At 38.2% G+C, this 15,000-nt stretch overlaps 1 protein-coding gene across 4 annotated transcripts in view; it reads right to left on the bottom strand.

The window, feature by feature from the left end:
• The window catches only part of LOC106878542 (myocyte-specific enhancer factor 2C), a 421,727-nt gene that overhangs the window by 233,078 nt on the left and 173,649 nt on the right, over positions 1-15,000 (bottom strand). The window contains exon 1 of one of the 4 annotated variants that reach the window (XM_089351182.1): positions 7,498-8,642. The exons of the other annotated variants lie outside the window; for them this stretch is intronic. The gene's annotated coding sequence lies outside the window, so the exon portion shown is untranslated. Of the gene's footprint in view, positions 1-7,497; positions 8,643-15,000 lie in introns of those variants that run through there. 4 annotated transcript variants of the gene reach the window in all.

Genomic DNA, 15,000 nt, shown 5'->3' with positions numbered 1-15,000 from the left:
ATCCTCGGGCCAGCCAAATCCTTGTGACTGGATTTGGAAGACAGAAACTGAAAGAAACCCGTCGTGTATGTGTCTGTGTGTGTCTTTGTGTCTGTGTTTGTCCTCCCCACCAACCACGGCTTGACAACCGATGTTGGTGTGTTTACGTCCCCGTACCTTAGCGGTTTGGCAAAAAAAGGAGGATAGAATAAATACTAGGCTTCAAAAAAGGTAAACAAAAAAGTCCTGAGGTCGATTTGTTCGACTAAAACTCTTCAAAGCGGTGCTCCATCATGGCCGCACTCAAATAACTGAAACAAGTGAAAGAATAAAAGAATATATGTGCGCGCGAGTATGGACGAACATGTTCCATGTATGTAAACAAGCGTGGTTGTGTGAAGAAGCTTGCTTCGCAACCATGTGCTCTTGGGTTCAGTCCTACTGCGCAGCACATTGGGCAAGTGTCTTGTACAATGGCTCCGGACCGACGAGGGACTTGTGAATGGAGTTGTGAGACGGAAACTGAAAGAAGCCCGTCGTTTATATATAGGTATATATATATATGTGCGTGTGTGTGTGTGTGCTTGTCTGTGTGTTCGTGTTTGTCCCTCTCCACTTGAGAACCAGTGTTGGTTTACTGACGTCCCCGTAACATTAGCGATTCGGCAATAGAGCGACCGACAAAATAAGTATCAAATGTTTCTTTTAAAAAAAGTTCAGGAGTCGATTTCTTCGACTACAGCCTTTCAGTGCGGTGCCCCAGCATGGTCGCAGTCCAATGACTCTAAAGAAGCGAAAGATAAAAAAAACATAAAACCATACGCGCGCGCGTTGATGTGTGTGTGTGTGTGTGTGTGTGTGTGCATTCTGTATATATAAGCGTGTTAACTTAGATATATATGAATAATATCAATGCAACACACACACACACACACGAAGAAAATATACGGAATCTATATCTGTGTATATATGTGTGTGCGTGTGTGGTTTTGGGTGTCAATGGCCTCGTTTATTTAATTTATTATTATATTTTACTTTTAATTAAAAGAAGGAAAAAAAAACTAACAACATACAAAAAAAAAGCTTAAAGTGAAACGATAAGTTGTGTAAAAGACGTCACTGGCTCCTTCCATGCACATTGCCCAGCATGGGCGAGATTTGATAAGAGACTGGTCTATATTTAGTAAGCTAATCTATAAATAACCACCATACAGACGAACCAGCGAGAGGACACACATCCTACGTGTTTGCTAGACCCGCTAGAAACAGCAACTAAATATTTTTCCCTGATGAAATTACGAAGGACAGTCACATTGGATAATGAAAACCCGAGAAATAGCATACTTTTAAAACGGAATAAAAAATGTTAAGACCTTTTGAATAATGGGTCTGTAAAATTAATTTGGCGCTTAAAACATCAAGAACTTCAGTCCCTCGATCATATAGGGAAACTATCGAAGGCGACACTGTGTGGTCACACGATCTGCGAGAAATAACAACCAAATTTCCCTCATCGTACCCAACTGTTTCAGAAAAGAAAGAATTGCTTTGGATTCTCTTGTCCTGGAGAGCAATAAATACACACACACACACATTTATTGTGTGTATCTGTTCGCGTACACACACACACACACACACACACACACACACACACACACATTCTTTTATTGGTTTCAATCATTTGGATGCGGCCATAGTGGAGCACCGCCTTTTAGTCGAAGAATTTGACCCCAGGACTTATTCTTTGTAAGCCTAGTACTTATTCTATCAGTCTCTTATGTTGAACCACGAGTTTACAGGGACGTAAACACACCACCATCGGTTATCAAGCGATGGTGGGTGGGACAAACACAGACATAAAGGCTCACACACACACACATATATATATATGAATTATAAGGGGAATAAACACACATATGTGTGTGTATGTGCATTGATAGATAGATAGATAGATAGATAGAAGCGCGTATATAATTGTGGTGTGTGTGTATATATATATATAGAGAGAGAGATGTTGTGTATGTATATATGTGTATGTGAGTACGTTGTGTATGTATGTATATATATATATATATATGTGTGTGTGTGTGTGTATATATATATATATATATATATATATATGCACGTGTGTGTGTGTGTGTGTGTATTTATATATATATAACGAGCAGGCGTGCGCCCGCCCTAGATTGTTTTGTTTTTAATTAATTTGCGTATAAATGTATGACAGCGTGTGTATGTGCGAGCGCGAGTATGTATGTATGTATGTATGCGTGTGTGAATGTGTGTTGAGTGAGTGCACGCGCGTGTGTGTGCATGTTTACGAGTATGAGAGCGCGCGCAAGTGCAAGTTAGTGTATATTTTATGTTTAGAAAGCTCTAAACTGAAAACAGAAATTGTGTTGGATCATATTATCGCGGCCCCTTTAACTGCCGCACAACTTAGTAAATACCAGACGAGAGGCGGGTGGGGAGGAAAGTGCTGCTGGCCTGATATAACTGGCACTTGCAGATGCAACCCCAGAGAAAAACCGCAATCCAATGATGGACCAACAAAGGAACACACACACACAAACACTATATATGTATATATATACATAAATGCATTAAATGTATATACATACATATATATATATATATATATATATATATATATGTATATATAAATACACACACACGTATATATATATATATAGATACATACACTCTCAGAGAGGATGAAATATAAGGATAAACACAAGTCTATTCATATGTGTGTGTGTGTGTGTGCGCGCTCAGATTATATGTACATTCTAAATATGCATATATGCATTATACATACATGCATATCCATTTTACATACATACATACGTATATATATGTGTGTGTGTGTGTATACATATGCATACACACACATATATATATGCGTATACTTAATGGATATGTTATACATTATATACATGTATGTGTCTATATATGAGTGTATGAATGTTTGTATGCATGCATGTATATATGTGTGAGTGCATGTATGTATGTGTGCGTGTGTTTATGCCGGTCGCCTGGGGTTTTTAGCTCCTTGTCTGCGTTACCATATTACCAACCGTAATATACTAACTACAGCTTATTCGATGGTTGGGTCGTGGGCGACTCAAATAGACAGCAGCCCCGTCTGCATCGCTCCCTCGGAGGTTTTAAAGGGGGGAAACCCGACAGGAGTGAAAATAACAGCTGTCAAAGGCATAGCAACAAACTCTCTCAATTGCCCCTTCACACGCACACACACACAGAGAAAAAGGCACCAAGCCAAAACGTGACAGACTGCAGCACACCGGTATCTCTCTGCATTTTTACTCAGGCCTCCACCTTTCGTCTCGACAAAACCGTGCTAGCGAGAAAAAATGCGGTTTGGGGGTGGGGAGGCGTTGAAGGCCAAGCACTTCTGGGACTGAACTTGTGATTTCTTTTTCTTCCGGTTCTCTAATCAAATTCACTTGCAATTGGCCCTAGGGTGATGAAGAAAATTTGAAAGCATCGTCGACAATGGATAAACGCAATACATGCACACACTCACACACTTACATCGCGTTATATATATATATATATATATATATATATATATATATATATATATATATATTTGGATTGCATTTTATATATATATATGTATATGTGTGTGTGTGCATACATACATACATACATACATACACACAACACACATACACATGGTGTATGTACGTGGCTGTGTGGTAAGAAGCTTGCTTCCCAACAGCATGGTTCCAGGCTCAGTCCCACTGCGTGGGCACTTTGGGGCATATATCTTATACTCTAGCATCGGGCTGATCAAAGCCTTGCGAGTGGATTTGGAAGATGGAAACTTAAAGAAGCCTGTCGTATATACGGTACATATCTATGTGTGTGTGTGTGTGTCTTTGTATCTGTGTTTGTCCCCTACCACCGGTAACTTAGCGGTTCGGCAAAAAGAGGCCGATAGAATAATTACCGGGTTTAGAAATAAGCACTTGGAGCCGATTCGTTCGCCTAAAATTCTCCCGGGCGATGCCCAAGCAAGGTCGCAGTCTAATGACTGAAACAAGTAAAAGATATGCGTGTGTGTGTGTGTTCTATTTGTTCGATCAACGGAAATATCTAGTCACTGAACTTTAAATGTGTATGACTGAGTATTCCACAGAAACTTGTATCCTTAATGTAATCCCCAGACAAAACCAGACCTAGCCAGACACAGTGCATACATAATGAGACTGACTCTCTTTGGATTTATACGATAAGAAAAACTGTCCGGTAGGCCACCGGCCAGTTCACTACGTAGTGGAGGGGCCGAACTTAAAAGTTCGCTTATCAACTTACTAACAACATATTAAAAAAAAAAAAGAACTTTTAAAAATACGCGACCAGATCCTAATAAAGAGTTGAAAACATCACGAAGCACATGCTAAGGGTACCAAAAAAGAAAAAAAGAAAGGGTCGGTAGGGTTACTGCAAACTTTTTTTCTCGTGTCTGATTTACCATAGTACAAAAGGGTAACTTATAATTCTTTTACGTTAAATAAAGTGTTAATCAAAAATTCTTTTAATATGCACCTCCACCCCCCGTTACTCTAGTCTTATAAGTAATTAACTTATTTATTTAACATGCTGTTAATTAATGTTTCATAAATGACAGAGAACAAAATTAATGTAAAAATATATTAATATAAAGTATAAATATTTAATAGATCTATTTGGGTCTGACTCGGATGATAGTCTGAAAGGAAATACTCAATTTTTAATATATTTCACAATCAGCATTTTTTATAGATCAATGTCTCGGCATTTAGAGGGCAACATTTTTGGAATGAGCATAGGGCAATCTGTTACCCTTAATTTAGACCTTCATACAGCTATGTAATTGTCTGTGATCAGAGGCGTTCCAGCCTCTACCATCTCGCATTTCTTGTTTTAAATGAAGGTGTGCTTCGCTATTGTTTTTTTATATTTTATTTAGGTTTATTTTTTTGGTGGGGTCGGTGTAATGTGTGAGCCGACTGCTAGTTTTAGCACTTTGGCCAACAGTCGAATAAAAGAGAAAAGAAAACCGATTAGGGTCCCTCTCCGTGGGATGGGGAAGGACGAAACACGGATTTAGTAAGATTGAATTGGTCCCATAAAAACGAGAGGGTTTCGAGAGGAATTTGAACTCGGATCGGCAAATCCAGGAAATTATGTTACTTGGTGTGTGCGTGCCTGTGTGTAGGGGAGAGCCCTACTTCGCGGTTGCATGACTTCTAGAAACAGCAGCCAACTCCGTCAAATCACTCCAGTGGCGTAGCTTGTGAGTACTGCCCCCCCCCCCGCCCCCCCCTACAATCTATACAGTCTTATGCAGCAAACCCAAAAGTACCGCCCCCACAAAAATCGCCTGGGGGAGGGCCGCCCCGTCGCCCCTCACTGTCTACCTTTCTTGAGTCACACCCATGCTGCCCTTAAAAGTGGGAAGTACACACTGGGAAATATGGTTCTAGATGCAGCATATGTAAATAAATATAAGCCGGGATGGTCATAGATGGGGTGCCTTTGACCCAGGTCTAGACAACAACAACAACAATAACTTCGTAAACAATATAGATTATTAACAAGCTCACCGTCTCCCGAGCTCTCAATTCGCCCGGTCAGTAATAACGATAGTGTTTATTATAATCGCTTCGCATTTAAGTTCTGGGTTCGAATTCCAACGAGGTCAGCTTCATATTTTAACCTTCCCTTAAAGAGTGTGCATGTGTGGAGGGGGCGGAGTGTCCACAAAACAAAATATCAGTCACGAAATATTTGGGGTTGTTTTTTTTTTTTTTTCTTCTAAAAAACGATTTTTATAACATAATACGAGTCACAGGAATATGCGATGTTCATGCTTTTCCGATCAGTAAATATTATTTATAAATTAGTTACAATATTAGAAATTTAGGATGAGATTATGCGACGAAGTCAACCTAGTTCTTGACTTGTTAGCAACCCTTATCCCTGTGACAAAGTTGACTTCTGAAGGAATCTGAAGTCAGAACTCGAAGACCCAGAATAAGCATTGGAAGGCATTTTGTTCGACGCTCTGACGATTCTACCAAACCAGTGCAGTTAATAGTTTAATACAATTATTATTTTTTTTAATTAAGGCACAAAACCAGTAAATTGCGGGGGCAGAGTTCATCGATTAAAAATCAACCCCAGTACTTGACTGGTACTTTATTTTATCATCCCCACCCCGCAATATTAACTAGCACTTTCTTTTACTGACATCGAAAGGGTGAAAAGCAAAGCTGACTTTGGCGGGATTCGAACTCAGAACGCAAAGAGTCGGAACAAATAACTAAAGTCATTTTTTTTTTTTGTCCTTGCGCTCTAACCATTGGAAGACCAATCCACTGTAATAATTGCTATGATGACGATGATGATGATTTCACGAAGTCGCGCACACACACACACACACACCTTTAGGGAATAAGTTGAAAGACAGTGGATATTACTGGTACTTAGTATAAGGGGTAAAAGGTAAAGTCGACCACAGTAGATTTCAGAGTCAGATGTCGCTCTCAAAATAAAATTATAACCCTGTGCCCGAGCCAACGAAAAAAAGTGCCTCTATGCAGTCCCACGATCTGCTGGAGATAGTAGCCAAATCTTCTTCAAATTACACCCTGCCGACTTGAAAAAAAGTCGGATGCATTAAGATAATGGAAGTCCTAGATACACGATGCTTGAGAGAGAGAGAGAGAGAGAGAGTGGGGGATTGGAGTCCCGACTGGAGCGCATAAGATCATTAATGTGCTCGGTCAGGGTTCACTTAGGGCTAAACTACGAAATACTTTTAAGTTATTCGAATCTAAGTCTGGCGCTAATCATCGCACCGCCGTCTAATAAGCAGAAGGCCTGTAATTTTTGAAGGAAGGAAGAAAGGAAAATAGTTAGTCGACCCACGTACTTGACTGGTACTTTATTTTTATTGATCCTGGCGAGACGTAAAATAAAGAAACAAAAATTAAAATTTAAAAAAAAAATGAGGCAAAGCTGACCTGGCCTTCAGGGGCCAGTTTTGATAGAGCGAGGGTGATCGGATTGTGCGCGGAATGAAAAAAAAGCGGTCCACGTTGAGAAGTGGGGAAATAATGTAAGGGAGGGAGCGATGGATAAATAAATATTTCAGCTTTTTTTTTTCTCTTTTAAATCAATGTAGAGTTGTGTATTATATACAGAAACAAAATCACAGTAAACATGAAGAAATAAATACACATCTGCATCTATAAATCTCTCTCTCTCGCTATATATATATATATATATATATATATATATATATATAGACTACATATAGAAATTTATAGATACCATCTCTCTCTATATATATATATATATAGAGAATACACATAGAAATTTATAGATACCAACTATATATATATATATATATATATATATAATGATATAAGTGTTAGTGGGTGTGCAGGTATGCGTACATGTGTGTGTGTATCTATTTATGAAATATAAATTTTGAATACTCACGGTGTTTTAAGGTAAGACAAATAATAACAGGAACTCCTCCAGATTTCATATAAACTTAGTCGATTTGTGTATAATATATACTATATACATATAGAAAGTGTATATATGTATATAGATATATGTATATATAGAGATATAGATATAGAAGGCGTTAGATTAACGTCGTGAAGACGGTAACAAACCAGTTAAACATAGAAAATATATTAATATATGCGATTGAAATATGTATATATATACATGTATATATATATATATATGTGTGTGTGTATGTGTAATTAAGATATATATATATTATATTATATAATATATATATATATATATATATTTACATGGAGAAGATTACGAGTCAAGGAAGAAATATCCAATGCGATTAAAAGAAACAGCCAAGGAATCCGTCCGTGTCCGGTCAGAATGTAAAGCGGTCTGAGAAATACTGATGCAAAGTTGGCAATGAGACGTCGCCTTAGTGATGCTGGTTCTACAGAGTTGGTACGAACCGACGTGTGTGTTTGTACGTGTACATGTTATGTATGTCTATGTGCGGCAAGTGTGTGTGTCTGTGTCTGTGTGCGCGCGCGTGTGTTTGCTTCCTATGTTCGTGTGTGCGCGCATATGACTGCCAGTGCCCGACTGAATGATGTGTGAGTGAGTGAGTGAGTGAGTGCGAGCGAATGTGAGTGTGTGTGTGTGTGTGTACAAATCTTGGTTTCGTTGTAGTGTGAGTGAATGACTGACTGAGTGAGTGAGTGAGTGCGTGTGAGAGTGAATCTGTACGTGTGTGAGGGTGCGCGCGCATGTGTATGTGTGCGCGTGTGTGTTCGCCAGAGCGACTGAGTGTTTGTGTGTGGCGTAATCGCTCGCGCCTGCGCGCGTGTACGTGTGTCTTGCGGGTTTATACAAGATGTGAAGTGAATGTACGTGATTGCGTTTATATATATATATATATATATATATATATATACACATATGAATGTATATGTATATAATGTATATATAAACTGCTGGCGGTGTATATTGTGCAGTTTGTGTGTGTGTATATGCAGTATATGTTTGTATGTGTGTGTGTGTGTGTGTGTGTGTGTGTCTGTGGATGCGGTATGTATATCTGGAATTGCGTATATGTGTTGTATAACCGTCCGTGATATGTATACATATAATAACTGCTAGAGTTGTTACTCTTTAGTGCTGATGGCAGCGGCGATGGTGGTGGAGGTGGTGGTAGTGGTAGTGGTGGCGATAATGTGTGGGGGACGCAGGGGAGGTAGTTCTGCTGCTGCTGTTATTGTGAGAATACGAATCTGTATTTTGTGCATACGTATACATGTGTGTATAATATATATATACAAAACACACACACATATGCGCATACACATACATATATATACATATATATACAGAATGTAAGTATGTACATACATATGCATATACTCGTTTATTATTTGTATTATATATATATATATATATATATATATATATATATAGATAGATAGATTATGTATATACAGTTATATATAAATATATATACATACACACACACACACACACATATATATATATATATATATATATATATATATATTGCTTGTTTCTTTTATTATATTGATATAAAGGTTAGTTGTATGAGGATGAGATTGTTTTTAATGAATATGTGTAGATAAACTATTTGTGTTTGTGTTTTTTTTATCAGTAACAACAATAATTATTTTAACGAAATGTTTGCATGTGTTTATACACCTTCCCCCCTACACATACACACACCACACACATATATATAATCGTAGATAAATAAACATGTGCTTTTCGGTATATGCATCACAGCTACACGTCTAACAAGAGAGGGGTATATATGTATGTGCACACGCATATATATATATATATATATATATATATATATATATATATATATATATATATATATATATATGTGTGTGTGTGTGTGTGTATATATATATATATATATGTATATGTCTGTGTGTGTGTGTGTATATATATCGGTTACAGGATTCAATCAGGAGTTTAAAATTAATAAAATTAATTACAGCTATATAGATAGAATGAATAAAACAAAACGGAATGGAAGTTCCAACGTATTAGAGAATGTGCGTGAATGTATAATTACACACACACACACACATATATGTGTGTGTGTGTGGGTATGTGTGAAATATTTATAAACATTGTATGTAAATATAAGCACACACACACGTGTGCGTGTGTGTATGGTATTTTATATATATATATATGCACAGGTGCGCACACACGCACAAACACACATGCACACACACACACACAGCCCGCAAAGTCAAGAGGTACTTTACTCTAACAACAACAACAACAATAATAATTAGACGACGACAATGATGATTATGATGATGATGAGCAGGTTTGCTTTATAGTAGTACAATAAAAATGGTAAAAGTAAGGACAGAGAGAGAGAAGAAGAAGAAAAGAAAACAACAACTGCACTGATATATGAACATCGATAATAAACAACAGCAAGCTTGTTTGGTCTGTTGGCCAGTTGGTGTTTTGATCAGAGGAGCTTGCTGTCGATGTAAGTGAGACGGCAGACGATGCTGTTGTTGTTGTTGTTGGTGGTGGTGGTGGTAGTAGCGTTGGCGGTGATTGGCGCTGGTGCTGTTGTTGGTGGTGGTGATATTGGTAGTTTTGCTGCTGCTGCTGCCGCCGCCACAACTACTATTACTACTACTGCTACTACTGCTGCTACTACGTTTGTTGTTGTGGCAGCTAGCCCGCTTGATCTTTATGATGATGATGATGATGATAATGATGATGGTGGTGGTGGTGGTGGCAAGCGAAGGCCAGTCAAGATTGCATTTTAAACAGGACCAAGATAGACAGACAAGAAAGGTGAGCGGACAGATGAAAACAGCTGGGAAAGACAGCAGCAAAAACAAACAAACAAACAAACAAATAAATAAGTAAAAGAAAGGATGGACGGACGGACGGGAGGAAGGCAGGAAGGAAGGGTGAATATGGAAGGTGAACGAAGACGAACGCCTATATGTGCTGTATATATGCATATATATATATATATATATATATAAAACTTTGGATTTTGTCCCTAATATTATTATTATTATTATTATTATTATATATATATATATATATATATATATGTGTGTGTGTATATATATATATATATATATAACAAATGAGTATATGCATATATACGTACAGGCATGTGCATACCTACGTCTACCTGTATATATAGGTGCATATCTGGGTGCAGGACATTGCAAACAAAACGTAGACAAGAAAATAATAATAACCAAAGTACAGAAAACACACAGGCCACATAGAGAACATTTTCCTTCATCAGCTACCCCCGTTTTAACACCGGCGTTTCGAAGAGTTATGCATATATATATATATATATATATATATGCACATATATATGCATATATATATATATTATGCATATATATGCATATATCTGTATATGCATGCATATAAGCGATTATATGAATGTGTGTGTGTGTGTGTGTATATAAGCGTTTCTGCGTATAAAGTGCAGATAAGCATATACAGAGAAAAAGAAGAAGAAGAAGAAGAAAGAACTGAAATGCCGTGAAGAGGGGCCCGATGTCTGTAGATTGACGGAGGGAAAGGAAGACGGAATAAGCCGAACGAAGGAAGAATATTTATGGAGTTCTTTTTACATTTGTTTCGTAAATAAACTTTGAAGGTCTCCAGAAATCAGAAAGTTATAAAAGATATTGAATTTTTATTATTGCTGTAGTTCAGCCATAGGTCAAACATGCTCTGAGGTATTCCATCATCCGGGCGTAGCTGAGGGGTAAGTAAGCTTGCTTCCCAAACCACATGGTTCCGCGTTCAGTCCCACTACGTGGCAACTTGGGCAAATGTCTTCTAGTAATAGTCACGGACCAATCAAAACCTTGTGACGGAAAGTGAAAGAAGCCCGTTGTATGTGTATGTGTGTGTGTGGTGTGCGCCCGCGTGTCTTTGTGTCCGTGTTTGTCCCCCACTAACGCTTGACAACCGGTGTTGGTGTGTTTACGTACCCGTAACCTAGCGGTTCGGCAAAATAGAGGCCTATAGAACAAGTATCAGGCTTAAAGATAAAAAAGTACTGGAATCGGTTCATTCGACTAAAAATTCTTCAATGCGGTGCCCCAGCATGGCCGCAGTCTTACGACTAAAAGAAGTAAAAGATAGAATATATATATAATATATAAGGTATAAAGCGTGATGATAATTGGATATAATTTGGTAACTGCTATTTTTGCAGGTCAAAATCTTTTCTACTCTAAGCACAAGGCCCGAAATTTTTGGTACTTAATTTATCGACCCCCGAAAGGATGAAAAGCAAAGTCGACCTCGGCGGAATTTGAACTAAGAAAGTTAAAACAGACGAAATACCGACGCGCTAACGTTTCTGCCAGCACGTCTGGCGCTTTGGCTTTCATCCTTTTGGGGTCGATAAATTAAGTACCAGTTGCGTACTGGATCGATGTAATCGACTGGTCCCCTCCCATCAAAATTTCGGACCTTGTGCCTAGAGTAGAAAATATTCTTGCAGGTCAAGAAGCAACCACCGCTTGTTCGTAGGCTCAAGAAAAACAGGTGGTTAATATTGATGATTTTTACCGTTTAGTACAATGTCGTTCCAGTCGTGACCATCTATCTCATACATAATTTTTTAATTTTATTTTCTGAATGCATTGGCAGAGTGTGATTTGATGAGGAATTGGCTGTTAATTTTAGGAAGTCGAACGACCACTTCGGAGCTTCTTTAGTATTGAAGCCATGGGCACGAAGGAAAAAAGAAACGCGAGGGACTGATCTTCTTTTATTCGTTATCAGCCCTAAAACTGTGGCCATGCTGGGGCACCACCTTCAAGAATTTTAACCGAATTAATTAAGCCCGGTACTTATTTGCTTTTTAAGCCTGGTACTTACTTATTCAATCGAAGATCAATTTGCCGAACTGCTAAGTTACGGGGACGCAAACACACCGCGTGTCAAGCGGTGGTGGGGACAAACACATACAGAAACACACACAGACACACACAAACACAAACACACACACACACACACACACACACACACATATGTATATATATATATGTTTATATATATACACGACGGGCTTCTTTCGGTTTCCGCCTACCCAAATCCACTCAGAAGGCTTTAGTAGAAGACACCTGCCCATGGTGCCACGCAGTGGGACTGAACCCGGAATCATGTGTTTGGGAAGCAGTTGTTTTATTTATTTCATTTTTCTTTTTTTCTTTTAAATAAGGACTACTTATTCATTCTTCTACCAAGACTAGTATTTTTGTTGTTGTTTTCTTTATTATGAATGAATTAAAGGAATAGGTTATAAAGAGAATTGAGTGATAGTAGAAGAACGGAATTAAAGAATACATTAAAAAAACACACACACACAAAACAGAATGAAAGAAGAGAATAGGAAAACTGATTTATAAACAAGAAAACGGTGGCATGAGAGAGAAACGAATAAACGAATGAATAAATAAACGAAAGAAAGGAAGAAGAGAATAATGGATTGAAGAATGAATAAGCGAGAAATAATAAATATGCGTGTATGGATATGAGGGAAAGGTAAAACTCGTTATAAAGCATGTTTTATAAAATATAAACCTGCCAAGGACATTTATGTGTCTGTCTTGACAGACTTCCTTATTAATCCAACGCTTATTATACAGGCTGCATATAGCCTACACATGCACACACGCATTACAAAACATGCTCACCTCGAAACATGTGCAGACTCATTCAGCCAGAATGCACGTGCTCGGACACAAACACGTCGTTATGCGTGTAGGTGTGTGCGTCAGGTCACTGCTCTCTCTATCTCTCTCTCTCTCTCTCTCTCTCTCTCTCTCTTTCTTCTCTCTCTCACACACACACACTCTCTCTTTCTCACACTTTCTCTTTATCTATCTTACACACTCACGCACGCATATACTTCTCTCACTGGCTAGCTCCTCACACATACTCCAGAATTATATAAACATCTATACACGGTCTCTCTCTCTCTCTCTCTCTCTCTCTCTCTCTCTCTCTCTCTCTCTATATATATATATATATATATATATATATATATATATATATATATATGATTGACCGTTGACTGAACACTATTCAATTTTTTTTCTCCGTGTTTTTCTCCTTGTCTCCGTATTCTTTCTGTTGAAGAGCGTAGCTCGAAACGTCAAAGACTTTCCGTATTCCCGAGCGTCATACTAATATATACTTTTGTTATTTACACCACCTGTCCTCATCTGTTGTTATTATTTGTATATTCTCCCTTATATATATATATATATATATATATATGCACGCGCGCGCATACACACATTGACACACATGTACCAAAAATATGTATAGAAGCAGAGAAAATGGACAAAGAATTTACAACTATTTTTGTATATGCAGGTCGCTTCTCTCTCTCTCTCTCTCTCTCTCTCTCTGCCTGTCCACTGCAAATTTATATATATATATATATATATATATATATATATATATATATATATGCACACACACACACACACACTGGCAGGGAAGTTAGGGAGAGCTGTATATATATATATATATATATATATATATAGAAATAGAATTGTTTAATTAGTGTGTGAAAATATATTTATATTTATACATACGCGTGTGTTAAAATATAGATTTGCACACACACACACACACACACACACACACGCATGTATATCACATATGATACACTCATATACATCTGTAAACGCATACATGCGAACCTGTGTGTCTGTGTGTGTGAGTGACGGATTGCCAAAGCTATTGGTACGCCGGAGAAGAATGCCTCACGGAATCTATCAGATAAAAAATAAATGAATAAAAGTTGGGGAATCATATCTGGAGCAGTGCTTGATGAAACTGTTAAATACCTCGCAGTATCCAGACTGGTTTCCTTTGCCCTCTGGCGACAACGGTGCCATTTGTACTTCGTGCCAAATTTTATCAGTCCCTGCAATTGTTCTTCATCCCAATCACTATAATACTGGAGTCTTGGAGAGAGAGAGAGAGAGAGAGATTGGCAAGCGTGTGGTGACTGCTAATCTTTCGGAATAAACCCTGGTTCAGATCTGTGCATTTAGGTGCAAAGATATGGTCATCGCTGACCGACGGATTATACCCATACCCACCCAAAACACACCCACAACTTATCTCGCCTACATATGAAGCTATATGGATTTATATGCATCATGTTTTGGCTGCATATCACACTGCAGACTTGCCACTCACCGAGACATGTATGTATATATGTGGAGGCGCAATGGCCCAGTGGTTAGGGCAGCGGACTCGCGGTCATAGGATCGCGGTTTCGATTCCCAGACCGGGCGTTGTGAGTGTTTATTGAGCGAAAACACCTAAAGCTCCACGAGGCTCCGGCAGGGGATGGTGGAGAACCCTGCTGTACTCTTTCACCACAACTTTCTCTCACTCTTTCTTCCTATTTCT

The sequence above is a fragment of the Octopus bimaculoides genome, chromosome 4 (genome assembly GCF_046866305.1).
Source record: "Octopus bimaculoides isolate indiv1 chromosome 4, ASM4686630v1, whole genome shotgun sequence".
Taxonomy (NCBI): domain Eukaryota; kingdom Metazoa; phylum Mollusca; class Cephalopoda; order Octopoda; family Octopodidae; genus Octopus; species Octopus bimaculoides.
This window is presented reverse-complemented; position numbering and strand designations above follow the sequence as displayed.